Genomic DNA, 16,782 nt, shown 5'->3' on the forward strand with positions numbered 1-16,782 from the left:
ACTTTATCTGACTAAATGGAACAGATTTGTGCTGTGGTCTCTTGCAGAAAAAATTGACCCCTTTTCAGCCTCAATTGATAAGGTTTTAGAATATTTGTCAACTATTTTCCAATCAGGAGCATCAGCTTCTACTATTCAGGTTCACTTAGCTGCTATTTCCAGTTTTCAGAATGGTTTTAATGACCTCTCTTTAATGCCTCATTGCCTTTGTAAAACCTTCTTGATTGGTGTCTTACATTTGAAACCACCCTTTAAAGAATCCATCAAACCTTGTAATTTAATGTTAGTTTTGCAAAGTGTAACTCGTCAACCCTTTGAACCAGCAGCCACCTGTGATATCAAATTCTTCTCTTGGAAGATCCTTTTCCTGGTAGCCATCACATCAGCCAGAAAAATATCAGAATTGCAAGCTTTGTGCATGAAACATCCATACATTATTTTTCACAAAGAGAGAGTATCACTTAAAACCAACCCCTCTTTCCTTCCTAAGGTTGTATCAGACTTAAATATTAACCAATGTATAGACCTGCCAGTTTTCTTTCCAAATTTCTCAAACAAGGGAGAATATTGTTTACATTTGTTGGATGTACACAGACAATTACACTTTTACTGGAATAGAACAAAATTGTTTAGGAAATCAGACCAATTGTTTTTGTCCTTTTCAGGCACTCGACTGGGCAAACCAGTTTCCAAAGTTACCTGATCAAACTGGTTGAGAGATTGCATCTCCTTTGTTTACAGTCAAAATAAACTGCATCTATCAACAAAGATCAAGGCTCATTCTACCAGATCAGTAGCCACTTCAGTAGCCTTTCATTATAGAGCCTCTGTGGATGACATTTGTGCAGCAGCCACTTGGACTACCCCACATACCTTTATCACTCATTACAAATTGGATATGGTCTCCAGAGTAAGAGCATCCTTTGGCTCTATGGTGCTTAGGAATATCCTTCCATAGGGCCTCCCAGGAAATAAAGTAGCTAGGGACTCTGTCCCAACAGTTAAGAATGAGTGAAGATTAACATCATCAGATAAATAAGTTATGTTCTTACCATAACGTTCCATCTGTGTTGTTGCTCTTCATTCATTCCTGACATCCCACCCTCCAACCCCCTCCAAAGACTCCTGGAGGTTCAGATCTAGTCCTGGTATTGTAGTAGGGCAGTTGCTCAGACAAAGCTTCTACATTTACTTCTACAGGAAAAGTCGATCTGAGGGGAAGGGGAAGAGAGTCACTGTGGGTACCCTAAGGTCGAGAGTTGTCTGGCTGGCGTGAGCTTGTTACAATGGCCGAGTCAGTTCCAAGGACAGAACCAAAACCCAACAGTCAAGAATGAATGAAGATCAACAACACAGATGGAAATTCTTTTTTTTTAACCTGGAAGACTGTCTTTTAGTAGCTATTACAACTGCTAAAATAATCTCAGAACTTCAAGCCCTATCTTCTAAACCTCCTTATTTGATTTTTCATAAGGATAGGGTATCCTTACGAACCAATCCATCCTTCCTTCCTAAGGTGATGTCAGAGTCCAGCATTAATCAAACTATTAATCTTCCAGTTTTCTTTCCAAATTTTGCAAAGGAGAGTATATGTTGCACCTGTTGTATTTTCATAGACAGTTACATTTTTATTTCCATACAACAAAATGTTTCAGGAAATCAGACCAATTATTTGTTTCCTTTTTGGATTAAAAATTGGGCAAACCAGTTACTAAAGTAACCTTTACAAGATGGTTAGTTTATCAGGTCTATGGCAACTTCTTCTGTATTTTTATCCAGATCTTAATTGGAAGATATTTGTGCAGCTGCAATTTGGGCTAACCCTCATACCTTTATTGCTCATTACAAATTTAATCTGGTCTCTAGGGGAAGAGCAGCCTTTGGCTCAGTGGTGCTCAGGAATATCCTTCCTTAGAATCCTTCTGGGATTTTGGGGACTCTGTCCCAACAGTTGAGGAATGAATGAAAATGACAACATTAGATAAAAAAGGAATATACTTGCCATAAAGTTTCATCTGTGTTGTCCATGTTCATTCTTCCTCAACTTTCCTCCTTCCAACCCCCTACCATTTTGACTTCTGGAAGGATTAGATGAGGTTGAAGGAACCAGTGTTCCTTTATTTGAGCTCCAGATAGCGTTCTCTCATCTCTTTATATTTATTAACTATTTTATAGACTTAAAAGTTAGCAAACAAGATATGAGTATGGTAGGGAACTAGTGCAATACAGGTAAGGGAGGAGCTCAAGAGTTTCAGTGTCCCACACATAAGCTGGAAAAAGTGGCTGAGCCAGATCCGAGGATCGGATCCAAACCTAACATCAGTTAAGGAAGAATGAAAATGAACAACACATATTGAATGTTATGGTAAGTACATAACTTTTTTCTTTTTACTAATTGATTTGTCTGTGTGCCCTTTTTACTCTTTGGTTTGGATGTTAGTTAGGATATTTTGCAGACACTATAATGGTTATGGACATCAGCTGGGTTAAAGACCCAGTATTTCTAAAGTATATCCAAACATTCCACTTATGCTGTGCTGAAAAGGTCATAAGAAGACTGAAACATGGATGCCCAAAGCTAGTGAGGTTTGGCTTTATTGGTTTGAATGTATCCACAAAGACTTAAAAAGAAAAAGTAAAAACTCATGGACATTCAGAAGCCATATAGCCAATGCACTTGATTCCTTAAGGGGTCATTTGCATATATCCCACGGGCCTCTATTACAGGAGGTTTAAGCTATCACGCAGTGAAAACTCTTGCTTGATTGGTTTTATCTTGTAGTTTTTAGTAATTGGTTTGTCTGTGTGACTTTTTCAGTCTTTGATTTGGAAACCATGAATATAAGGAAAATGAATATCTTAGTCTGTTTTTTGTAAAGTTGAATAGTATGAACAACATAGTAAAAAGAATAGGGATTTTGTAGTGGTGTAATACATGTGATGTAGATGTAATTATATTACAATACACAAGATTTTTTAACAAATGAAGACAAATTACAAACAAAAACTATAGGGAGAAGAGCTAATCTGGAATTTGGGAAATGAGCGATGTTCTGGAATGGCCTATTCTGTAGAAATACAGTAAAAATATTAGATGTAACTTAAGCAAAAATGGGAATATAAACCATTGCAGATTTAAAATGTAAAGAACAAGTATATAGAATTATAACATTATAAAGAAAGGGAAAGCTTATTTCATCACATTTTAGACTATGTAGTGATAAATATTAATATCATAATAACACAAGACTTTAATTATGATTTAAGAGGTAAGTGTAAAAAGAAAGAAAATTATATAAGAAAAATGTTAACAGTTTTAAGATATAGTAAGTTAAAACTTTCAGACAAAAATTTATGGACTTACAAAAGGGGTATGTATAAAATTGAAATATATTATTTTATAGTATCAGAAGGTTAAGTTATAGGAGAAGGGGGGTAGCTGAAAATGGATTTTCTGATCATCTTGTAATATGCCTAGAGATAAAGGATAACAAGGAATATATAAAAATAGACCAAGGAATAAAAAGGATAAACGAAAAAGCATGGAATGAAGAAAGAAAAAGATTAGTAATACCGTTATGGAAGGATCATATTTACTGTGAAAATAGTTTGTAAAAGTGGCCAGAATGGTGGATGATATTTAAGAAAACTATTTTAAAAAATGTGTTTTACAGTGGCAATATGATGTGAGAAAAAGAAAGAAAGAAATTCTAAAAGAACATATATAATGATGTGTTGGAAGATTTAGAGCATAATGATAGAAAGTACTTTCACAAAAAAAAAAAAAGAATAATATGGAAAAAATCAGGAAAATACAACAATTGTTATATAAGCAAACATTTTTACAAGGAAAAGGAGAAGCATTGAGTTGCTTAAGCAGATTAGTAAAGGAGAATTATAGTGTAATGAGAGAAATAAAAATGTAAAAGAAGAAAGAGAAAGACCTTGGGAAAGGATTATGAAGAGTGTAGTGCAATGTTGTTGTCGTTTTTCTTTCAGCTTTTTCCCGGTTAGGGGTCGCCACAGCAGAACTCCGGTCTGCTAATGATTGGCAGTCGATTTTTTTTACAGTGCCGAGGTGCCGGCCAGACACCCAGCCTTCAACGAAGGCATGCCCATTCACGCATGTCTTTCGAATGCCCCTCGACCACGGGGAGGACATGCAGACTCCACACAGAAGGCGCTCCAGCCGAGAATCAAACAGGAGAACCTCTTGCTGTGAGGCGACAACACTACCGCTGCACCACCACAGCTTGAAGAGTGTAGTGCAATATGAGCAAAAAATGTTTAAACAAAAAAGTTAGTAAAAAAACATTTAAAGTAAAAACAAAAAGTTAACAGAAAAAGAGAATAAAGTGTTGGAAAAGGAAATTTCTTTAAATGAGCCAGAAAAAGTAGGGACTGACAAAAAATATGTTTCAAAGATTCTCTGACTCAATGATTAAATGAAGATTTTATGTATAAAGAATTATGTAGTGGAATACTTAGAGGAGGGAAGATAGAAGACAATTAAAAAACTGGAGACTGATAGTATTGAATAATAATGATCATAAGATCTTTATGAAAATAATACAAAAGAGATTTGAAACTAAAATGGAAAAATATTATGTAAGATAGTATACATAGTATAAAGGGGAAACGTTGTCAAGAATTATTAATGATAGAGAATTTGTGGATGATATTATGACTAGAAAATAAGAAGTGAAAATCATGATAAGAGACCATAATAAGGCATTTGATACAAATGGACATGACATCTTATGGGTGATAATGAAAAAATATGATATAAGTGAGAAAGTTAGAAAATTATGTATCTCAGCATATAGTAATAATAAAGTAAAAATACTTGTAAATGGTTATTCAAGCCAGGAGGTACATATGAAGAGTAGTGTAAGATAGGGATGTCCAATGAGTAGTCTACTCTTTGCATTAGTTATGAATATAATAGTATGTGAAATAAATCACAAACTGAAGGAGATGGGGTATATAATATCTGAATGATTAATAATTTCTGTTCTGTTAACATACGCAGATGACATTATAATAATTTCAAAAATAAAATTTGAATAAAGCAAGTAAATATCTGCACAAATAAGTGTCTAGAGATGATAGGGCTGGCTTTAAATACAGAAAAAATAAAGGTTTAGATGATGTAGTAAAGATAGGGGTATATATTTTTCAATGCACAAAATTTCTGTGTTAAGTATAAAATTTGTGAATAAAGATGTAGATAAAATTCAATGGGAAAAAACAATAGAAGAAAGAAATAAAACAAACTTGTGATTTCTGGAGAGCATATACATATATAAATTATTATTCAGAGAAAGTGCTTATTTGATAAATTCAGTACTGATGGGAAAAATAGCATACTTAGCAAGTGTATTTATGTTGCCAACAGTATTTGAAAAATAATTATTGCAGATAATGTTTTCATTTACATGGGATTATAGATTAAACCCAGTAAAAAGAAGAGTTTTGTATGTAAATAAAGAGGAAGGAGGTTTAAGGGCAATTAACCCAGTGATGTATGCTGCTTCATTACATTTGTACCAAATGTAAAAATGCATAAATGAAAAAGATGAGAGATTAGGTGTAACATTCTATAAATATAAGTGTAGATCAGAATGTGTGATATACCTTTAAGAAGCTTTCCAGCGAGTCAGCACATGCATATAAGTACTGAGCATGTGGAAGCAAGAGTGCCATTTTGAGTGAGCAGCCAGAGTATGAGCATGTAAGTATGTAGTCAGTCAGTTAGTTTTTTAAGTTTAATATTCCTGCCATCCATCCTGATGTATATGTATACAATAAACTACTTAAACTGACACCCAAGCCTCAATGTGTTCTTAATGCATATAAGAAGAGTGACATGATGTCAGAATGGGATCCAGAGTTACAGCCATGAAGCAACCAGATCAAGTTGGAGGAATATACAGGAATGGATCATCCCTACTGCTCAAATGACTCGCAAAACAGGTCAGAAAAAATTCCAGGTACTAAAACTTGCTTAAATTATTTATTTTGCTATAAATATAAAATAAAGCACTCCAAATGCTCAGAATGAATTTCTTATTAAATGAAATGCCCGAAACTGCAACATGTTGATACAAATATTCCAAATAATTATGGAAATGTTTGAAACAATATCCAAATTGCATAAAATATATAAAAAGGGGACACAACCATATTTTTTTGCTGTGCTACTTTTTCATATTAACTAATGCTATTCAAAATATCTGAAGTGTGCAAAGTGTTTGCAAGTGTGTGCAGTATTACAGTGCTATTTCACAAAGTGCAGTCATTTTAAAGAACATTTTTCAAAGTAAAGTAGTTTCAAAGCATATTTTGCAAAGTACAGTTGTTTCAAAGAATATTTTGCAGAGTACAGTATTTCAAAGAGTTTATTGTGCTTTTGAATATTATTACGAATACCTGGTGTGTGTGAATGTTAGTACATAATTACAAGGCCCATTTTGCATTGTGTTTTACTATAATCTGTGGGCATGGCAGAAGGATTTTGCAGACCCACATCGCTTGTCTTTGATAACAATATTGCAGAAAATTGGAGAGTTTTTCAGCAGGAATACAATAATCTGAAGTAATTAACTTAATTTGGTCTGCAACCTGTGGGATATGGATCCGATCTCGGATCCGAGCCGGCAACTTTACAAAGCTTAGATCCGAGCTCCTAGCTCCTCCCCTTACCCATAATCCCCTGCCAACCCTGACTGACCTCAGATCTAGTTTGCAGAGCCTTCTGCCTGTAGGAACAATTGCAATCCAGACAAACAGTATGTCTGTGGTATGGTATATCAACAAACAAGGGGGAACCAGGTCTTACCCACTCTGTTGAGAAGCCATGAGAGTGTGGGAATGGGCGATCTCCACCAACCGCTTTCTCATTGCAATGCACATTCCGAGACGGACCAACATCCTGGCGGACAGACTGAGTCGCACCATCCTTTCACCTTACGAGTGGTCCCTCAATCCTCGAGTAGTGAGTCGAATTTTTGCCATTTGGGGGCAGCCCTGTTGCGATCTTTTCGCATCTCCCTCAAACACGAAATGCAACAACTACTTCGCTCTCATTCCCCCTGCCGGGGAAGCCCCGAGGGACACCTTGGTGCATGCTTGGCCACCCGGTCTTCTCTATGCCTACCCTCCTCTTCCCGTCATGCTGAAACTTCTTCAGAAAGCCAGTCGGTTGTGGAGCAGGATGATCCTCATTGCCCCATTCTGGCCTCGCCAAGCTTGGTTCCCTTACCTCTGGTCTCATCGAGTGAATCCGCCCTGGATTCTAGATCCCCTTCCGGATCTAATCTCCCACCCCCACTGGCTCCCACTTCCCGACCTGGCCAGCCTCAAGCTTACGGCTTGGCTGCTCCAGTTCCACTTGTAGCTAGGACTCCCGGTATCTCTTCTCCAGTTAAAACTATCCTAGTAGCAGCGCACAAGCCCTGTACTAGGCAGGTCTATGGTAGTAAATGGAAGCGTTTCTCTATCTGGGCAGAACGCCATAATTTGGACCCCTTTACAGCCCCCTTGCCTGCGGTGCTGGACTTTCTTTCAGGTCTTTTTAATGATGGAGCTAGCTGTTCTACGGTTAAGGTTCAGTTAGCAGCTATCTCTCATTACCACGTAGGTACTGAAATGGGCCCTTTGATTACTACAAAATTGTGCAAAACGTTCCTAAAGGGCACCTTTCTTCTTAGGCCTCCAATAAAGGAAGCGGTACCTCCATGGGATTTGACCTTGGTATTACAAGCCCTGACAGCCCTTCCCTTCAAACCGGCATCTTCAGTAGACCTCAAATATTTGTCTTGGAAAACAGCCTTTCTTGTGGCTATTACTTCGGCCAGGAGAGTATCTGAATTGCAAGCTCTTTCTGTGAAACCCCCATACTTAGCCTTTCACAAGGATAGGGTTTACCTCAGGACCAATCCCTCCTTCCTCCCGAAGGTAGTTTCTGAATCTAATATTAACCAATCTATCAATTTGCCGGTCTTCTTTCCTAACGACCAGAACAAAGGGGAGTACAGACTGCATTCTTTGAATGTGCACAGACAACTTAGATTTTACATTCATAGAACATCTGGTCATAGACAATCCGACCAGTTGTTCGTCTCCTTTGCCAAATTTAATCTAGGTAAACCAATTTCGAAAGTTTCCTTATCGAGATGGATTTCACAGTGTATCATTACAGCGTATCAAAATTCCGGCAAGCCCGCACCTCAAGGAGTTCGTGCCCATTCAACTAGGGCTATGGCTACATCTGCCGCCTTTAAATCCAGGGTTTCCTTGGATGATATCTGTTCAGCAGCCACTTGAGCCTCATCTCATACCTTCATCAATCATTATAAATTGGACATTACCTCCAGAGGGAGAACTTCTTTTGGCTCCGCAGAGCTCCGGAATATCCTTCCATGAAGGCCGCCCAAGGTTTAGGTAGCTGGGGACTCTGTCCCACAGGTTGCAGACCAAATGAAGTTAACTACTTCAGATTAAGAAGTTATGTACTCACCATAACATTCCATCTGAGTAGGTAAACTTCATTTGTCTGCAACCGTTCCCCCCGTCCGTCCCCCTGACCTTCAGATGTGTTTCATGTCATATAGTGATGTAACATTCTGATAATGTAGTTAGTTATCCACTATAGTGCTTGCGGGCAAACTTGATCTGAGGTCAGTCAGGGTTGGCAGGGGATTATGGATAAGGGGAGGAGCTAGGAGCTCTGATCTAAGCTTTGTAAAGTTGCCGGCTCGGATCCGAGATCGGATCCGTATCCCACATGTTGCAGACAAATGAAGTTTACCTACTCAGATGGAACGTTATGGTGAGTACATAACTTCTTATTTTCAAACAGGCTGCTTTTTTCTGACAAAGACATATATAAAAGCATTTATTCTGCTTAATTTGGCTGGTTCAGAGGCCATTGAAAGACAGTGTTTATTTGTGTATGCACCTGTTGTGTTTGCAGAGGAGTGGGAAGACCGCCATATAGTGGTACCAACTGAAACAAGGGAAGACCCAGAGTGCTTAAAACATAAATTTAGAGAAATGTGTAGCACACAAATGAACATTACAATGGAAAGGCACTTATTTTACACAAGGGATCAAACTCCTGGTGAAACTTTTGCAGCATATATAACTGACTTGGCTAAAACATGTAGATTTGGTGATTTGAGAGATGAGTTGATAATAGACAGGCTTGTGTGTGGTATTAATAATGACACAGTGAGAAAGATTTTGCTTCAAGACAATGATTTAACATTAAATAAAGCCATTGAGATTTGTCAGATATACGAGTTTAAAGAAAAGCACACAAGTATGCTTACAAATGAAAATAGCAGTGGTAGACACAGTAACAAAGCTCATGTTGATAGTATGCAAGACGTGGTTAAAAGAAACAGGCCCAAGCACATGGCAGCTACTGCAGTTCCTGTAACAGTCCTTGGGAAACCCCCGAGTATTTCCAGCATATTCCAGAGCATGCTCAGTGAAGTATAAGGGTAAGTCAGCAAAATCAAGAGGGGTTCACGGTTACTTCCACCTCTAATACCAACTGTAAACCAACCAAGTTAGCTGCAGTACCAAATTTTATTGCCAACTGTTGTAACTGTGGTGGAAATCATGAACCCAAAAGAGAAAATGTTTAGCTTTTGTTCAGCAGTGTCATTCTTGCAATAAATAGAATCTTTTCAAAAGGTTTTTTAAATCAAATAAGGCACATTCTTTTATTAAAAGAGGGCATTCCAAGAGGCAAGTTGATCAATTAGAAAGCTGCAACCTTACTTTTTATGTTGATGGTGTGTCTGTGCTTGGTGAAACAGTCAATGTAGTAGATTTGTGGGCAAAGAATGAGATATTTTGTACTCTGGATTAATGGGAGTCCTATAGAGCTCAAAGTAGATACTGGCTCAAAGTGCAATCTTATGTCAGGGGAAACATTTGCCAGAGTAAAAGCTGTAGAACAATTGATTTGACAAAGTGACAAAGTATGTGAAATTTGTTGCTTATGGTGGTGAAGAGATTCAGATCGAAGACTCAGTAGTGCTTTCATGTTATTCTTCTGGGAACAGGTGTGACATGCGATTTTCATAGTCACAAGACACGTACAATCATTATTAGGCCTCAGAGACAGTTTGAAAATGGGGCTGTTTTCTCTTAATAAAGAAGTTCACCATGTAAGCCTGAATGACAACAGCTCAAATTTCGCCCAAACTGCTTATCTGATGTTGTCAATCTTCATTCATCCTTGACCTTTGGGGTACTTGGTTCTGATCCTTGGAACTGGCACAGCCGTTTTACAGCTCGCACCACCCAAAAACTCTTCCCACAATACCCCTCTCCATATTACCTCAGATCTCATTTGCCGCTCTTGTCACAAGATGCGTCAGTCGTTCCTCTCACAGCTAAGTAAAATTTCTTTATTTTTGAAAGTTTTTCCTCATCTCCTTTCTATTCTTTATATTTATATTATATTAGTCTCTACCTACCTTTTTCTGGTTGAGTGAGTGCTTTTTCCCCATACTGTATAGTATTTTCTCTATCATCATTGGAGGCCGTCCTCCTTTTCCTTCTCTACCTCTTCAGGTAGCTCTCTCTCTCTTACCATAGTAGATATTTTCTTTCTCTTTACCAATCCTTGGTATTTCTTTCTACCATAGTTGGTATTTTTTCTCTCATTTCCATTTTGCTTGAGTCTTTGTGTGTGAGTGTTCCCGCCAGTTGACTTCTGTCCTTCCGTTTATCAACATGACTGATAAACCAGAAGACACTACAGGGTTAAACAGTGCCAGGATTGCAGACAGGAGATGCTCAGTTCGGATAGGCACTCTTGCTGTGTTTGTTGTCTGGGTGCAGCTCATTTGGACCAAGAATGTTCTGTCTGCCAGGTCTTTAGTAACAGGGCCTTTGCTGAGTGTAAAAATAAATTAATATTGAAAGGCTTATTTAAGTCTTCTTTCGAAGAAGCCTTGTCCAAGACTGATCCTTTTTCATCTAAATCTGACCATTGTATGAAGAAAGGTCACTCAGTGCCAACTTCTTCTTTGACACTGGTGGCAAAAAAGCATACGCCTTCCATCCCCTCCACATCTACGAAACTGAAGGCTTAATTTCCGAGACTGTCAGAACAGACAACCTCATCAGCACCAGTTACTACTATGGCACCCCAAATCTCGGTGCCGGTTTAGTTGGCACCAACTTCTTTAGTTTCCCAGTCGATGCTGACCTCACCTACTGCACTGCAGCAGACATTACTCACCCCCTTTATGCTGAAATCAGAAATGATGTACTTACTCAGGACAAGATATTTACCTTCTATTGATCCATTCGTGGGGCAGCTTCCCAATCCTTTTTTGGAAAGGTCAGAATCCCCCTCTTGATTATCTGGCCATTCCTCCAGGAGTCTCACTGAAGTGGACATCGTGAGGTTGGTGGATCAGCTGTTAGTGGCCAGGGGTCTTTCTGTTTCCTCCCAGACCCCTCTCCCTTCTGGGGTTGGGGTGTTTTCTCCCAGAACTCCAACAAATCGTCCTCCTCTAACCTCCTCAGATGGCATAGAGCTTCCTACTCCGATCCCTCCATTCCCAGCTGCCTGATACTGGCTGCCTGTCCGCCTTTGGTGCCAGAATCTGCCCTGACTTCTTCGGTTCCTTTGGAACTGGCAGATTTCCGGGGCAGCAGCTCTGCTTTCAGGTCTGAGGGTTTCGGATCTGTTCCAGCTTTTTATTTGGGGTTGTACTTAACTCTGGGAACTTTGGCAGCTGTGGGCTCTTTCTCAGCTGCTACTTCGGAAGTGGGTCTTTCAGAGCAGGATGTGACCTCGGTTCCAAGGTTGTCTTTCTAAGTTCTGGGCTTCCATCCCTCTTTGGGGGGGCTGCCTTCTAGGTTATGGAGAGGGCCTTGGCCTCTGCAAGCTCTCAGATGACTTTTTCTGTGTCGGAGTTATATTCCAAGACTCCTTCTTGCCCAGAGCATCCTCCATGCATGGATAGTGGGCACCAAAGCTGCAAGCTACCCTTGTACAGGGCCCCTGTTCTTTGGAATCCTCCTCGGAGATCCTTGCCGAGGAGCCACCCCAAAAGAAGATGTGCAAGAGGAAGCACTTAGGTTCCCCAGAAGAATCTGCCACTCAAGACAAAGGTTTCAATGATGGAGAGGGTTTCCCTCTGTCACCACTGGAAGATGTCTCCTTTGGAGACATCCAATAAATCTGCAAAGAGAGGGGTAAAAGACCTGACCTCTGAGGAATCCGTGTACTTGCTAGCTTTTGGTGCTCACCTGTCTACTTCTTGGGTGACCCCTTCTGCTGACAATCTTATTAAACTGATTGCATAACAGGCATGGAAGGCTGCTGATTCCATAGAGCTGATTCCACAAAGACCAGACAAAATTTTGTTAGCCCCAATAGACCACCAGCATTGGGCCAAGGGCTTAGCAGTAGATGCTATGGTGATGGCAGCCACCAAATAGGAACTCACCGATGAGAGTTCCACTGTTCATCCCCCCTAACTGAGAGTCTAGGACAAAGGACAGATTTGGAAAGTGGGTGTACACTTCATCAACCTTCGCCATAAGGTCTTTGAATTTTACGGCACATTTCATTAGGCTCCAGAGGGATCTGATGAAGGAGTTGTCGCATACCCTTGCAGGAGCTGTGTCTGTGAAGAGGTATAAGATAAAGGTGCCTCTTAGCTAGCCACCCTGGAGTCTATTTCTAACTCGTCCATGAGATACCTAGACGACTGACTCATCACTGCTCCCACCAGGCATCTACTGCTGCAAGCCTCAGACTTCGTTCTGCACCTATTCACTTGTCTGGATATTACAGTGAATCAACAAAAATCCCAACTAACTCCCACTCAAGACCTAAAGTTCATAGGAGCCTGTCTGAATACAATCTCTTGTGTAGCTTCCCTTCCTCTTCACACACTGCAGAAGATAAAATCCCAAGTACAAGCCATTCTCTCCAGAGACAAAGTTCCTGCTCTTCTAGTCTTCCAAACTTTAGGGTCTATGGCAGCGACCATTACCCTGGCTTCTATAGTGAGACTTCACATGAGGCTACTTCAATGGCTCTTGACTTTCCAAAGGTCCATCCTAGCGCATCCAGTGACATACTCAATTCTTATCACCAGTCACAGCAAGAAGGACTTATCCTGGTGGATGGAATCCGAGGCAATTCTTTTGGGCCGTCCCTTCATTCCCCCTCAACCCAAGGCCATTGTGACCACGGACGTCTCCCAGATAGGGTGGGGGAGGGACATTATCTAGAGGCCAACTTGCATATCAATGTCCTGGAATTGAGGGCAGTGCTCATAGTGTTGCAAGCCTTTCAATCTGTTCTCCCTGTAGGAAAAATTGCAATTCAATCACACAACATATCGGTGGTATGGTACATCAACAAGCAGGGTGAAATCATGTCTTATCTCCTGTTTCGGGAAGCATTCAGAGTGAGGCTATGGGCGATATCCTCCAACCGCTTTCTAATAGCAACACACATCCCGGGGAGCTCCAGTGTGATAGCAGACATTCTGAGCAGATGCATTCTCCTGCCTCATGAGTGGTCTCTCAATCCCAAAGTGACGAAGGAGCTTTTTGTCACTGGGGCCAGCCTTGCTGCAACCTCTTTGCATCACCCATGAACAACAAATGCAGCAGCTAGTTTGCCCTAATTCCTCCTCAGGGTGGTCCCCAAGAGACACTCTTTTTCTCGATTGGTCCTCAGGTCTTCTCTATGCTTTACCTCCCTTCCCACTCATTCCCCTCGTTTTGAAGAAAGCTCGCAGGTTGAGAAGCAAAGTGATCCTCATTGCACCCTTCTGGCCCCATCAAGTCTGGTTCCCCTTCCTATGGCCTCACCTAATTCGCTGTCCACAGATTCTGGACCCAATTCCAGACCTGCTGTCTCTCCCGCAGGGACTGGTGCACCCCAGCCTTCATAATCTCAAGCTTACAGCTTGGTTCTTCCAATTCCATTAGTTGCCAGGCAGAATAACTTACCTTCCCCATTTCAAAAAATTCTACTGGCTTCCCATAGACCATCCACCAGGAACCTCTCCCTTAGCAAATGGAAGAGATTTTTGATTTGGGCCTGTGATAATGACCTCAATCCCTTCTTGGCACCAGTGGAGAAAGTTTTGGACTTCTTAGCTACCCTTTTTGATCAAGGAACTTCTATTTCCACAATCAGGGTTCAATTAGCGGACATTTCTAACTTCCACAATGGCTTTCAGGACCATTCATTAATTTCCCACCGCTTGTGTTCCTTAAAGGGGTCTTACAATTAAAACCTCTGTTTAAGGATCTTATATCTCCGTGTGATCTAACTTTGGTCTTACAATCTTTGGTGCCCCCCCCCCCTTTGAACCAGCAGTGACTTGCCACCTAAACTTTCTCTCATGGAAAACTCTTTTTCTAATAGCAATTACTTCTGCCAGAAGAATTTCTGAAATTCAAGCATTATGCTCAATTTCTGATTTGTTTGGCTTCTGCTACATACCTACAATCAACTGCATTATTAGCTAAGTTAAGCACAAACTTGCAGTGTTAAAGATTGTACTGCATTTTATTTTATTTTTCTCTGCATTTAATTGTTTCATTGGTCTATGTCTCTCTGTAGTTATTTATTTTTCTATTTGATTGTTTCATAGAATACTGTGGTCTGTCTCTGTCTCTGCACATAGTGGGGGCTATTGTGTTTCACTTCATTGATATTGAGTGTTAAACTCTTAGCCTGGAGGGTTCCTGTGTATTTATAAGAGTTAGTCACATTCTTCAAATTTATTACTGCTCAATTTCTGAGTTGTTTGGCTTCTGCTACATACCTACAATCAACTGCATTACTAGTGGAGTTACGTACAAACTTGCAATGTTAAAAATTGTACTGCATTTTATTTTATTTTTTCTGTGCATTTAATTGTTTCATTGGTCTGTGTCTCCCTGTAGTTATTTATTTTTCTATTTGATTGTTTCATAGAATACTGTGGTCTTTCTCTGTCTCTGCACATAGTGGGGGATTTTGTGTTTCATTTCATTGATATTCAGTGTTAAACTCTTAGCCTAGCTGGTTCCTGTGTATTTATAAGAGTTAGTCACATTTTTTGAATCTATTACTGCTCAATTTCTGAGTTGTTTGGCTTCCGCTACATACCTACAATCAACTGCATTACTAGCTGAGTTTAGTTCAAACTTGCAGTGTTAAAGATTGTACTGCATTTTATTTTATTTTTCTCTGCATTTAATTGTTTCATTGATCTGTGTCTCTCTGTAGTTATTTATTTTTCTATGTAATTGCTTCATAGAATACTGTGGTCTCTCTCTGTCTCTGCAGTTAGTTTTCTGCCCACCCTCCCTGTTCTTGTTCTGCTTCTGCTATTAATTTTGTTGGCTTTGGAATTGCCCACCCCTCCTGTAAATTTGTGTTTGTACACTCCTCCTGGGTCTATCTCATTTGCTCCCTCAACCGAGTACAGTGTGATCATATTTTGACATCAGACACTCTTATCAGTCCCATCTGTTCAGCTCTATCCCAGCTCTGTTACAGTCTCGTGTCACTAACTTATTCTACCTAATACAGAGAGAACATTTGTGAAGGGAAAGCCACTTAGGTCCTTAATTTTGAATTATATTCTGTTTCTTCTTTCTCCCTTTCCACTTTCAAAAAAAATCCTAAGCTTGTTTCCTGCCTTTCCTGTAACTAATTTAGTCCAGATACAGATTTGCTGTAACCAGGGCTGTTTGTAAGCTTCTGAGCCCCCAAAGCCTTTCTGTGTTGGATGGAAGCCTTCTAGCTTATCAGTAGGAGTGATAAGCACTAGGTAGCCTATCTGCCACAGTTGGGGTTTCTGGCCCAGAAATTGTAGCGTATTGGCAGTTTGGGTAGTTTTTCCATCCCTTTCAACTTTCTGGTTTAAAAGCCTGTCTTTGCGCTTGTTTCCCACCTTTCCTGTAACTAGACTTGTTTGCTGTATCCAGGACTGTTTGTAAGCTTCTGAGCCCCCAAAACCTTTCTGTGTTGGAGGGAAGCTTTCTAGCTTATCAGTGGGAGTGGTACGCACTAGGTAGCCTATCTACCACAAGAGTGGTTTCTGGCCCAGAAATTGTAGTTTATTGTCCGTTTGGCTGTTTTTACATCTCTTTCAACTTACTGGTTTAAAAGCCCGCATTTGCGCTTGTTTCCTATCTTTCCTGTAACTAGTCTAGTCCAGATACAGATTTGCTGTGTCCAGGACTGCTTGTAAACTTCTGAGCCCCCCAAGCCTTTCTGTGTTGGAGAGAAGCCTTCTAGCTTATCAGTGGGAGTGGTAAGCACTAGGTAGCCTATCTACCACAAGAGTGGTTTCTGGCCCAGAAATTGTAGTTTATTGGCCGTTTGGGCAGTTTTTCCATCTCTTTCAACCTTCTGGTTTAAAAGCCCACGTTTGCTCTCATTTCCCAACTTTCCTGTAACTAGTCTAGTCCAGATAAAGATTTGCTATACCCAGCACTGTTTGTATGCTTCTGAGCCCCCCAAGTCTTTCTGTGTTGGAGGGAAGCCTTCTAGCTTATCAGTGGGAGTGGTAAGCACTAGGTAGCCTATCTACCACAAGAGTGGTTTCTGGCCCAGAAATTGTAGTTTATTGGCCGTTTGCGCTGTTTTTATATCTCTTTCAACTTTTTGGTTTAAAAGCTTGCGCTTGCGCTTGTTTCCCACCTTCCCTGTAGCTAGTCTAGTCCAGATACAGATTTGCTGTATCCAGGACTGTTTGTAAGCTTCTGAGCCCCCAAGCCTTTCTG

The sequence above is a fragment of the Protopterus annectens genome, chromosome 10.part0 (genome assembly GCF_019279795.1).
Source record: "Protopterus annectens isolate FY-2018-M chromosome 10.part0, PAN1.0, whole genome shotgun sequence".
Lineage (NCBI taxonomy): Eukaryota > Metazoa > Chordata > Ceratodontiformes > Protopteridae > Protopterus > Protopterus annectens.